The sequence below is a fragment of the Arachis stenosperma genome, chromosome 10 (genome assembly GCF_014773155.1).
Source record: "Arachis stenosperma cultivar V10309 chromosome 10, arast.V10309.gnm1.PFL2, whole genome shotgun sequence".
Taxonomy (NCBI): Eukaryota; Viridiplantae; Streptophyta; class Magnoliopsida; order Fabales; family Fabaceae; genus Arachis; species Arachis stenosperma.
The window spans coordinates 8,533,165-8,546,589 of record NC_080386.1 but is presented as its reverse complement, the minus strand read 5'-3'; the positions used below and the strand labels follow the sequence as shown (position 1 = coordinate 8,546,589).

At 33.1% G+C, this 13,425-nt stretch overlaps 1 non-coding gene across 1 annotated transcript; it reads left to right on the top strand.

Annotated features, from left to right (window-relative positions):
- The first annotated feature begins 1,639 nt into the window (after nt 1-1,639).
- On the top strand, nt 1,640-1,747 carry LOC130958333 (small nucleolar RNA R71). Its single transcript, XR_009077461.1, has one exon. It is a non-coding gene; the product is annotated as a small nucleolar RNA R71 (small nucleolar RNA).
- Nucleotides 1,748-13,425: the final 11,678 nt, after the last annotated feature.

Sequence of the window (13,425 nt, the reverse complement as noted above, 5' to 3'; positions counted from 1 at the left end):
TCCTCCAGGGTGTGCTGTTTTTCTTCCTGTTTTTCATTCTGTTTTTGCTTTTTTCATTGATTTTGTGACTTCTTATGATCATCAACCTACAAAAAAAGATAAAATAACAAAAGGAAATAGTCAATTATAAAACATTGGGTTGCCTCCCAACAAGCGCTTCTTTAATGTCAGTAGCTTGACAGAGGACTCTCATGGAGCCTCATAAATGATCAGAGCAATGTTGGAACCTCCCAACACCAAACTTAGAGTTTGAATGTGGGGGTTCAACACCAAACTTAGAGTTTGGTTGTGGCCTCCCAACACCAAACTTAGAGTTTGACTGTGGGGGCTCTATTTGTCTCTGATTTGAGGGAAGCTCTTCAAGCTTCCTCTCCATGGTGACAGATGGATATTCTTGTGCCTTAAACACATAGGATTCTTCATTCACTTGAATGATCAGTTCACCTCCATCAACATCAATCACAGCCTTTGCTGTGACTAGGAAGGGTCTGCCAAGGATGATGGATTCATCCATGCACTTCCCAGGATCTTGTCTCTTTTGAGGTAATTTCTGCCTAGACAAGTCATCCAGTTCTTTGGTGAGCAAGGGAGGTTCATCTTCCCAAGTCTCATTTCCAAATAACTTGTCATTTAGCTTCATGATTGCTCCAAGGTATTTAGCAACTTGCTCTTCAGTGACATACTCATCCTCTTCAGAGGGAGAATACTCATCAGAGCTCATGAAAGGCAGAAGTAAGTCCAATGGAATCTCTATGATCTCACTTTGAGCCTCAGATTCCCATGGTTCCTCATTGGGGAACTCAGAGGAGATTGGTGCACGCCCATTGAGGTCTTCCTCAGTGGCGTCCACCTCCTCTCTTTCCTCTCCATATTCGGCCATGGTTATGGCTTTGCACTCTCCTTTTAGATTTTCTTCTATATTACTTGGGAGAGTACTAGGAGGGAGTTCAGTAACTTTCTTGCTCAGCTGACCCACTTGTCCTTCCAAATTTCTAATGGAGGACCTTGTTTCAGTCATGAAACTTTGAGTGGTTTTGATTAGATCAGAGACCATGGTTGCTAAGTCAGAAGGATTCTGCTTAGAACTCTCTGTCTGTTGCTGAGAAGATGATGGAAAAGGCTTGCCATTGCTAAACCTGTTTCTTCCACCATTATTGTTATTGAAACCTTGTTGAGGTCTCTCTTGATTCTTCCATGAGAAATTTGGGTGATTTCTCCATGAAGAATTATAGGTGTTTCCATAGGGTTCTCCTAGGTAATTCACCTCTTCCATTGAAGGGTTCTCAGGATCATAAGCTTCTTCCTCAGATGAAGCTTCCTTAGTACTGCCAGGTGCATTTTGCATTCCAGACAAACTTTGAGAAATCAAATTGACTTGTTGAGTCAATATCTTGTTCTGAGCCAGTATGGCATTCAGAGTGTCAATCTCAAGAACTCCTTTCTTCTGACTAGTCCCATTGTTCACAGGATTCCTTTCAGAAGTGTACATGAATTGGTTATTTGCAACCATTTCAATTAGTTCTTGAGCTTCTGTAGGCGTCTTCTTCAGATGAAGAGATCCTCCAGCAGAGCTATCCAAAGACATCTTGGATAGTTCAGAGAGACCATCATAGAAAATACCTATGATGCTCCATTCAGAAAGCATGTCAGAAGGACATTTTCTGATTAATTGTTTGTATCTTTCCCAAGCTTCATAGAGGGATTCTCCTTCCTTCTGTCTGAAGGTTTGAACTTCCACTCTAAGCTTACTCAATTTTTGAGGTGGAAAGAACTTTGCCAAGAAGGCATTGACTAGCTTTTCCCAAGAGTCTAGGCTTTCTTTAGGTTGTGAGTCCAACCATGTCCTAGCTCTGTCTTTTACAACAAAAGGGAATAGCATTAGTCTGTAGACCTCAGGGTCAACCCCATTAGTCTTGACTGTGTCACAGATTTGCAAGAACTCAGCTAAAAACTGATGAGGATCTTCCAATGGAAGTCCATGGAACTTGCAATTCTGTTGCATTAGAGAAACTAATTGAGGCTTAAGCTCAAAGTTGTTTGCTCTAATGGCAGGGATAGTGATGCTTCTCCCATAGAAGTTGGGAGTAGGTGCAGTAAAGTCACCCAGCACCTTCCTTGCATTGTTGGCATTGTTGTTGTTTTCGGTTGCCATGTCTTCTTCTTTGAAGAATTCGGTCAGGTCCTCTAAAGAGAATTGTGCTTTGGCTTCTCTTAGCTTTCTCTTCAACGTCCTTTCAGGTTCAGGGTCAGCTTCAACAAGAATGCCTTTGTCTTTGTTCCTGCTCATATGAAAGAGAAGAGAACAAGAAAATATGGAATCCTCTATGTCACAGTATAGAGATTCCTTGAGGTGTCAGAGGAAAAGAAAAGTAGAAGACAGAAGTAGAAAATTCGAACTTATCAAAGAAGATGGAGTTCGAATTTTGCATTAAGGGATAGTGTTAGTCCATAAATAGAAGGATGTGAGAAGAAGGGAAGTGATTTTCGAAAATTAAGTAAAAGATTTTGAAAACATTTTGAAAAACACTTAATTGATTTTCGAAAATAAGAGTGAAAAAGAAATCAAGTGATTTTTGAAAAAGATTTTGAAATTAGAAATCAAAAAGATTTGATTGAAAACCATTTTGAAAAAGATGTGATTAGAAAGATATGATTTGAAAACAATTTTAAAAAAGATATGATTTGAAAACAATTTTAAAAAGATATGATCTGAAAACAATTTGAAAAGATATGATTTTAAAAATTTATGACTTGCCTAACAAGAAAAGATATGATTCAAACATAAAACCTTCCTCAACAGAAAAGGCAAAAAATGTTCAATCAAATCATTAATTGTTAGTAAGTATCTTTGAAAAAGGAAAGAAATTGATTTTGAAAACATTTGATTGAAAAGATATGATTTGAAAAAGATTTGATTTTGAAAAACTTGAAAAAAATTGATTTGAAAACAAAATTCTCCCCCTTGTGCCATCCTGGCGTTAAACGCCCAGAATGGTGCACATTCTGGCGTTTAACGGCCAAACTACTACCCTTTTGGGCGTTAAACGCCCAGCCAGGCACCTTGGCTGGCGTTTAAACGCCAGTCTGTCTTCTTCACTGGGCATTTTCGAATGCTCAGCTTTTTCTGTGTGATTCCTCTGCAGTATGTTCTGAATCTTCAATTCTCTGTATTATTGACTTGAAAAGACACAAATTAAAAATATTTTTGGATTTTTAATAATGAGGAACAATCAAAATGCAACTAAATAACAATGCATGCAAGACACCAAACTTAGCAGTTTGTATACTACTGACACTAACAAGATGAGAATGCATATGAGAAACAACAAAACACTCAAGTCAACAGAATTCAAAGATCAAAACAAGGAAATCATCAAGAACAACTTGAAGATTAGTGAAGACACATGCATAAATTCGAAAAATGCAAGAAGAACAGAAACATGCAATTGACACCAAACTTAAAATGAGACACTAGACTTAAACAAGAAATATTTTTGGATTTTATGATTTTGTAATTTTTTTTTTTTTTGCTTTTTTTTCGAAAATTAAGTGGAAAAGAAAATAAAGATATCAAAATTCTTAATGAGAATTCCAGGAATCATGCAATGTTAGTCTAAAGCTTTAGTCTAAGGAAATTAGACATAGCTAGCTAAGCTTCAGCAGGACATTGCATTCAAGAGCTAAATTGATGATGATCAATCAGCTTTGGTGATGATAAGAACATCACCTTGAAACACTAGAATTCATTCTTAAGAACTCTGAAAAAAAAAATACCTAATCTAAGCAACAAGATGAACCGTCAGTTGTCCATACTCGAACAATCCCCGGCAACGGCGCCAAAAACTTGGTGTGCGAAATTGTGATCACTACAACTTCGCACAACTAACCAGCAAGTGCACTGGGTCGTCCAAGTAATACCTTACGTGAGTAAGGGTCGATCCCACGGAGATTGTTGGTATGAAGCAAGCTATGGTCACCTTGTAAATCTCAGTCAGGCAGACTCAAATGTATAATGGTGATGAACGAAAATAACATAAAGATAAAGATAGAGATACTTATGTAATTCATTGGTAGGAACTTCAGATAAGCGCATGAAGATGCCTTCCCTTCCGTCTCTCTGCTTTCCTACTGTCTTCATCCAATCCTTCTTACTCCTTTCCATGGCAAGCTCGTGTAGGGTTTCACCGTTGTCAATGGCTACCTCCCATCCTCTCAGTGAAAGCGATTGCATATGCCCTGTCACGGCACGCGGAATTCAGCTGTCGGTTCTCGGTCAGGCCGGAATAATATCCATTGATACTTTTGCGTCTGTCACTAACGCCCCGCCTGCTAGGAGTTTGAAGCACGTCACAGTCATTCAATCATTGAATCCTACTCAGAATACCACAGACAAGGTTTAGACCTTCCGGATTCTCTTGAATGCCGCCATCAGGTCCTGCCTATACCACGAAGATTCCGATTAAAGAATCCAAGAGATAAACACTAGAGCCTCGTATGCTTGTAGAACAAGAGTGGTTGTCAGTCACTTTGTTCATGAGTGAGAATGATGATGAGTGTCAATCATCACCTTCATCAAGTTGAAGAACAAGTGATATCTTGGACAAAGAACAAGCGGAATTGAATAGAAGAACAATAGTAATTGCATTAATACTCGAGGTACAGCAGAGCTCCACACCTTAATCTATGGTGTGTAGAAACTCCACCGTTGAAAATACATAAGAACAAGAGTGATCATTGGTTTCGGCCCCAGAGAAGGAACCAGAAGAACCAAGATGAAAATACAATAGTAAAAGGTCCTATATATAGAAAACTAGTAGCCTAAGGTGTACAAAGATGAGTAAATGACATAAAAATCCACTTCCGGGCCCACTTGGTATGTGCTTGGGCTGAGCAATGAAGTAATTTCGTGTAGAGACTCTTCTTGGAGTTAAACGCCAGCTTTTATGCCAGTTTGGGCGTTTAACTCCCAATTAGGTGCCAGTTCCGGCGTTTAACGCTGGAATTTCTTGAGGTGACTTTGAACGCCGGTTTGGGCCATCAAATCTTGGGCAAAGTATGGACTATCATATATTGCTGGAAAGCCCAGGATGTCTACTTTCCAACGCCGTTGAGAGCGCGCCAATTGGGCTTCTGTAGCTCCAGAAAATCTACTTCGAGTGCAGGGAGGTCAGAATCCAACAGCATCTGCAGTCCTTTTGAGTCTCTGGATCAGATTTTTGCTCAGATCCCTCAATTTCAGCCAGAAAATACCTGAAATCACAGAAAAACACACAAACTCATAGTAAAGTCCAGAAAAGTGAATTTTAACTAAAAACTAATAAAAATATAATAAAAACTCAACTAAAACTACCAAAAACATACTAAAAACAATGCCAAAAAGTGTACAAATTATCCGCTCATCACTCCCCAAACAACTCGCGGAACCACACCCATGCTGGTCTACCGTGCTCCATCAGATTCTCAAACTCATTCAGGCACCCGCTGACGGGCTCACCATCGATCGGTAAACCCAGCTGATATGCCACATCTTGCAAAGTAATACTGCACTCACCAAAGGGCATATGGAAGGTGTGGGTCTCAGGACGCCACCGCTCAATAAATGCGCTAAGGAGAGGCTCATCAACCCAGAACCACTGGCTGTTCAGCCTAGTCAAATGATACAAGCTCGCCGTCTCCAGGTAGGGTATAATCCGGTCGTGTAAGGGCATATTCTGTTGTCCTCTAACGTCGCTAATCACCCTATTAGGCTGCAAAATGTGGGCAACAAAATCCCTCAACATACGACCATTACTAATAACATCAGACATAATTTATAAAAAATTATTACAAGTCTCACATTGATTTTCTTAATTCCCTAATTATAGCAATAACAGTAATTATAATACTAAGCGGTCCAATACTAACAAAATATAAGAGTACCAATAATAACTAGCATTATCAGAAAAGATGACAACAATAATAATAATAACAATAAAACTACTAATATTATGCACTCAGAATAACAACAAAAATTAAATGTAAAAAATTAATTCTACTAACAATAACCATAATAATATCAGTATTTATATAAATAGTAATAATAAGAATATTAATAATAATAATAATAACTAACCTCGGCGTCGATGTATCCAGCCACGTGAACGACGCTATTTAGTCGGTACAAGCGATCCTCATCCTCCATGCTCCACCAACCAAACCTCTTTACTTTCCACAGATTCTCTCAAACCAACAACCCTCAATATTTGGTTTGTGACACAAATGATCCGTGAGAAGCTTCAGCGGATTATGTATTTATAGCCTATCACACGTAAACCGTGGTAACCCATAGCGGTTTACGTTCACATCGCACTCTTCATAAACCGTGGGAGCTTACCACGATTTATGCTTCGCTTTTTGCCTTCGTAAACCGTTGGAGCTTGCCACGGTTTACACACAAACCATAAACCCCATAATCCGTTGCTAGCTGCCACGGTTTATGTTAAAATCAGAAACCGTGGTAGCTTCCCACGGTTTACATAGAAGTGTGAAAATGCAAAATCACGTAAGGGATATCTGTTTGTGTATTTGAGTAAAGCTTTCACCCAATTTATTTATTTGGGTAAATTGCCCTATTTTTTATCTACGCGTCATTTACTATATCATCATTATAAATGCACTAAATTGGTCCCTAATTTTACACTAAGTAAAACTTATTTTAGTTCCTGAAATTAAATATGATGCACTAAATTAATTTCTTTAATAATATTTTTTTATATATTTAAAATTCTTAATATTTTTTAATATACTATCTTTAATTATTTTTTTATATGTTATTTAAATACATATTTTTTTATAAAATATTTTTAAAAATTTAGTTTAATTATACAAATTTTTCTATAATAATTTATTCTTGATAAATTTCTTAATACATAAGTATGTATTTTAATAAAATAAAATATATAATTGATTAAATATACATATTAATAAATTTAGTGTATGTATAATAATGATATAGAAGATGACACAAACAAATAATATTATGATATATGACACAATTTGACACATAGTCAAATAATATTGTAACACGTAATATAATTATCTACACTATTATATTATGTGTCTATTATCATATCAATACACTCAAGTCAAATTATAATGTAACATATGTCACTAATAATTTATGTTATTAAGCCATGTCAGCACGTCATTAACAAAAAATGAATTTAGAACTAATGTAATACACTTTTTTTTTTCAATCTCAAAAGTATAATTAAAATCTTAAAAATAATTTTAATATACGACACTAATTTTAAAGACTACATTAAAAATTTACTCTATATTTAGCTTATATATAAAGAAAAGAGATGATGGAAACTCACTGTAACAAAAATGGGCCAACAACTCATTTAAAATTTTAATAGAGATATTTTAAATTGGTTCAATATTTTTTCATCAAATAAATTAATTTATAATAAAAGAATTTTATATATTGGTCTTTCATATTTTAAAATAATAGACAAGTTAATCCTTAACAAAATAAATGGATAAATTATTCCATTATTTTTTATAATTTTATATAATTTAATTCTTCAACCATAATATTTTAACTTTTACTAATTTGTCACTTTTTAAAAAATGTTACAGACTAATTTTATTTTTAATGTATTAGGACCAATTTGTCTAGTTTTGTAAAAAGGAAAAAATCATGGACTAATATATATCTTTTTTCTTTTATCAACTAATTAATTTATCTGATATAAAATTGTTAGAGACTATTACTTTAAATTATCACTGAAATTTTAATTTTAATTAGTTATATAGACCTTTGTATGTTAACAAGCCCCAAATTACTTTATGTGATCAAAATTCTATAGTAATAGTGCATATATGATCCAGTAAGAATTTTTTTTACTGAAAAACAGTTATTATCTTTTGGGTCCATCTACTGTACAGATGTACTTTTGTACAGATTTACAGATTTTTGTCTTTTATTGATTTAAAAGCGTGTCACTAAAAGTGTTGCTTAAAAAGAAAGTGTTACCCTTAATCGTTAACTTGGCTCTGATACCAATTTTTAAAATGTAATTTCTTTTTCAAAATTTCTATTAACTCTTCATATTTTGCTTCGAATAAGTTTATAATTTGTATAGATTTGGTTGGTGGTACTTTATAATTTGCAATTTTATAATCAAAAGTATTGACCATTCTTACTATTACTAATTCTGATTTCATTTTTATAGTTTTTCAATCTTGTTTTAGTTTATAATATTCCTTTTTGCATGGATTATTGTATATAAAATCTTTTATCTGTTTGTCTTTTTCTTTAATATAATTTTTCAAATCCTCAAAAACTTCTTTTATTTCTACACTTTCTGTTGTTTCTAAATATCTTTTTAATTTTTCAACTTCATTCTCCATTTTTTCTTTCAACAGCTTTAATTCTTTTAGGTCATAATATGGTGTTCTAGGCATTTATAGATTTTTTAAGTTTAACTCCAACTTGTTTATATTTGTTTTTATTTCTATCCTTTTTATTATAAGGTCATTAATTTCGAACTGAAGATTATTTAATTCCCTTTTATACTCCTTTATTTTACTTTTTAATTTTTTCGCCCTTTTTCTTTTTATTTTGTTTTCTGGTCTTTCAATCTTTGTATACTTCATTATTTATCTTAGAATTCTATCATCGATTCATCACTATTTTCTAGAGATTCTATCAATTTTTCTAACTCTTCAACTTCTCCTTTTAATTTGTCATAGATTATTTTTAGAGATTTAAATGCTCTTTGATTTATTTCAGAAAACTGTAAATAATTCAACTGATTTTTTCTTTCAAAGAGCTCTTGTTTCTTATCTTGATAGGTTACATATATTTTTTCTTTATTTATTGTCATAACTTAGTGTTTAGGGTTTCATTTAATTTTTCGACCTTTTTTGTTAATTCTTTTATTTCAGAATTTTCTTCTTTGATCTTTAACTTAGATAAACTTAACGGGCTATTAATTTTGGATTCTCTTATTTGAAAATTTGATGAGACTAATTTTCCTGATGGTTCTTTTAGTAAAAGAACTGGGTTTTCAATAGCTTTATATTTTGGTATTTCTGTCTTTACAATTTTCTGAAATAATTCATCCACATAAATTCTTTCTCTATTTTTAAATATTATACTATGATGGCTATTTGTTAAAGCATAATTTATTGCATATGTAATTGAAAATGGTTCATCGTCTTGTTCCATTAGATTTTTTCTGTGAAATTTATAAGCCAAACTTATAGATCTTCCAAGATTTTCAGTTGATAAAGGTATAGCATATCCAAGATGGGCATTGAATTTAACATTTACGTTTTCCAAGTTTCCATGAACAATTCCAATTATTTGATCTATTGGGTCATCAGTAATTCTTTTGTCACAGATTGCTAAGCTTATTGGTGAATTAATTCCTTTCATATATGTAGATTTGATTAAGACTTGTATAGTACTAATATAAATCCATCCAATTTTAGATCTTTTTTGTTGATCCTTAATTTTCTCAATCTGTTTACTCAATTCTTCATCATTTATCAAAGCTATTTCAAGTTCTCCATTGGCAGATTTTATCTTTATAAGGGCTTCAAGTTGAATTTTTCCATAGTATATTATATTTTTTCTATTAAAAACAACTTTTAAAAGATTTTGTTTATTAAAATTTTCATTTGATTTGAGATTTAATTCTGTTTTTAGAATAGCCTATTTTTCATTATCTAATAAGGCAGATAATCTATAATAATCAGATTCTTCCGTTAATTCTAAACTTTCTAAATAATTCATAACTATGAGATTAGGATAAAGGCGTACCTTTCTGGAGAAAAACTTCCTTTATTTAGAATATTTACATAAGATGTTTTTATCTCCAGAGGGGAGATTGTAGATACTAACTCCAGAGGGGAGTTTAGAATTGGTTTTTCCTAAGGGAATTCTTCTTCAAACTATAGAATCGCCTCGGCAGCTTCCTCCTTGCTCTCCTAGCATACGAGTACTCTTAGCCTCCTGCTTTCTATAGTTTGATGCCTTTTACAATTGCCTAAGCAACCTATTTATAATGGTTGGGTCTGATGGACAATTCTCATCCTTACCCTTCTTATGACGTCATTGCTTACGTCATTGTTTATTATCTTGCACCAACTACATTGTTGGTGCTCTATGACCTAAGCGCTTACGTCACTATGCAATAATGTTGAGAGATGCTTCAGATTTGCTGTCCTCCTCTTTCATCATGTGACCTTCAGGTGTATTGTCTTCTTCCTTTATCATGTGGGTTGATTCCGTTTTATTATTGCTTTCTTCAGATAACTCTGAAACACATAGCTGGCACTTGTGGTCTTCTTTGTCTTTTATCAGATAGCAGAGATTCCTCTTTATCCCTTCGGGGAGCTTTTCTAAGAGTCCAGATAAGTTGTAGAATGCTGATTCAAATTCCACTAAGAGTCTCAACTCTCTTTCTTCAATTTCATTTCTTTTACTGGACACAAGCAAAGTATTTCTGCTTTTATAATTGATTCTTGTGTGAGATTCCCATGTTATCTTTTGAGTTCTTTCGAAGACCCTTGCTAGTGTGCTGGCTAGTCTTCCTTCATGACTGTAGATTGTTAAATCTTGAACTTGATCAATTGGTTGAAAATTTCTTGGGAAGACGGACATGAAGATTACTTGATGTGCTGGAACCAAGCATTCTTCTTCTTCATTAAAAATAGGTTGACTATTCGTAAATTTTAGGGATATATCCCTTGGATTTACGTTGTCAATCATATTTTTAAATCTCTTTACTGCATCAATGAATCCTGCAGGAAACTCACTAATAATTTTCAGATCATTAAAAATTAAAATTGTATCAATTAATCCATACTGGAAAAACTGATAGGTGTCAGATGGGGAAGCATCTGGAAATATAACCAGCTTTGTTAGCTGTTCTTTGGCAATAGGATAATATCCCAAGATTGCCCTTTTTTCTTCAGTCCAATTCAGGACTATGTTAAGGGTTTCTCTGAGATTTGATCTGCAGACCCTTTTCTTTTCCTTGATTTCAGCCCTTGTAGGAATGTTTCTTATTATTCCTGTTCTCTGGGTTTGAATTGGAGCTTTATCTGCTCTTTTTAGGGTTTGCTCTGGATGAAGAGCTTCATATTCCCTGAAAGATTCCTTTGCTTCTTCCAGTGTTAAAAATCCTCCTTTATGAATTATCCTTGATTGATGTGTAAATGGTGCTGCTTTTTTCCAGGCATCATATACTCCTTTCATGGGGCCATTATAAATTACATAATATTTTTTATCTTGGGTGGATTTTTTGATAATTTCAGCAATTGTTTTATTTTCTGGAATTTTTTCTTCACCTGATTTGTCCACCACGCTTAGCTGGCTGAACTCTGATGATTTTGGTTGTTGTGTTGATTTCATTGCTTCGATGGCCTTCTTTAGGGATTGGATCTGTGTCCTTATTTGCTGACAATGCTTGCATTTTTCAAGTTCTTTTTCGTATTTCTGAATTTCTTGATCTAATGCGTTGTAGACGAACTCCATTCTCTTGTTAATGTATCTGCAATAACATTTTTGTCACCCTTGATATATTCAATTTTTATTGGATATTGTAACAAAAATAATTGCCATCTTACCAATCGTCCATGATTATAATCAACTTTTAAATTATATCGTATAAAACCTGTTAGGTAACTTGAATCTGTCCTTAATGTAAATTCTCTGGGTAGTAAATCAATTTTCCATTTCTTAAGAGATTTAATTGCTGCTAGAGTTTCCTTTTCATGAGTGGTATATCTCTGTTCTGTTGGAGTAAAAGTCCCTGAAATATACCTGCAAAGTAATTCCTTTGGGGAATATTTAGAATCTAGTGATTCTTTTTCTTATTCCAAACTTTTTATAGCTTTCTTAGCTTTTAGACATCCTGACCAGGTTATGTCTGAAGCATCTGTTTCTATTATTAAGTAGTCATTTTCTTCTGGAATATAAAGTTCTGGAAGTTTTCCACAAAGTTCTTTAATTCTTTGAATTTGCATACTATCGTTTTCATCCCATTTCCATTCTTTTTTAGTACTTATTTTTGGAAATAAACTTTTAGTGTATTCTGTTATATTCTTTAAAAATCCTTGATCGGAAATATAATTTATACACCCTAAAAATCTTTGTAATTGTTTTCTATCTTCTATTTTATTAGGAAATAAATTTACCTTTTCTAGAGAATTTGGTTGAAGTTTTAGCTTACCTTGAGTAGATAGAATTAATCCAAGAAACTCTATTTCTTTTTTTGCTATTCTTGCTTTCTTTTTGCTAAGAACTAATCCTTTTTCTTTACATCTTTCTAAAACTATTAATAATTTTTGAAGATGATCTTCTTTATCCTGTTTTGTAAAAATTATTATATCATCAATGTACACTAAAACAAATTCATTTAATTCTTTTAGATTTTCTTCCATAAATCTTTGATAAATACCTGGGGCTTGTTTTAATCCGAATGGTAATACATTCCATTCATAGAGCAACACACTTGTTGATTCTTTTGTTGGGCAAGTAAAAGCAGTTAATTTCTTTGTTTCTTCGTCTAAACGAAGTTGCCAATATCCTGATTTTGCATCAAGAGATGAAAACCAAGTTGTTCCTTTGATTTTTTCTAAAATAGAATCTTTTCTTGGAAGTTTATGAGCATCACCAATGGTTGCTTCGTTCATCTTCTTATAGTTAATAACCATTCTTCGTTTTCCCCTTTTAATTTCATTATTGTTTTCGACATAAAAGGCTGGAGCCGCATGAGGACTTTTACTTAATCTTATAATTCCTTTTTCCAAAAGATCTCTACATTCTAATGAGAACTCTTCTCTATCTCTTGCGGAATAAGGAATTCTATTTGGGACATTTATCTCTTTTGTAGGATCTTTTAATTTAATGCTTATTAATTCGTTATTTGTATTTTTAACATCTAAAGGATTTTCAGCACAAATTTCATCCAAAAGTTCTTCTATCTTTATTTCAAGATTATTTTTCGGAATATTTATCTGAAAGTATAAATTTAAATAACATGTCTCTAAGATAGAAAATATTTTAAATTTTAGAATCTTGTCTATAGTAGTAGTTGGTATTTTTATACGTTTTGATTTTTGATTTATTGAAGAATCGTGTGGGGCTTTTAAAACTATATATGTTAATTCTTGAATGAATGGATGATATAGCTTTAAAAAGTTATTTCCTATGATAAAATCCATTCCAGAATCTAACATATATATAGATGGAACAATGAACCTATAATTTTGAATAAAAATTTCAACCATCTCTGCTTTTTGGTCAATTTTATGTATTGATTTGTCAGCTATTCTAACTCTTAATGGTTTCTTTAATTTTTTCCAATCAAGTTTTATATTTGAACTAGCAAAGCATTGTGTTGCCCCAGAATCTATGAAAGCATT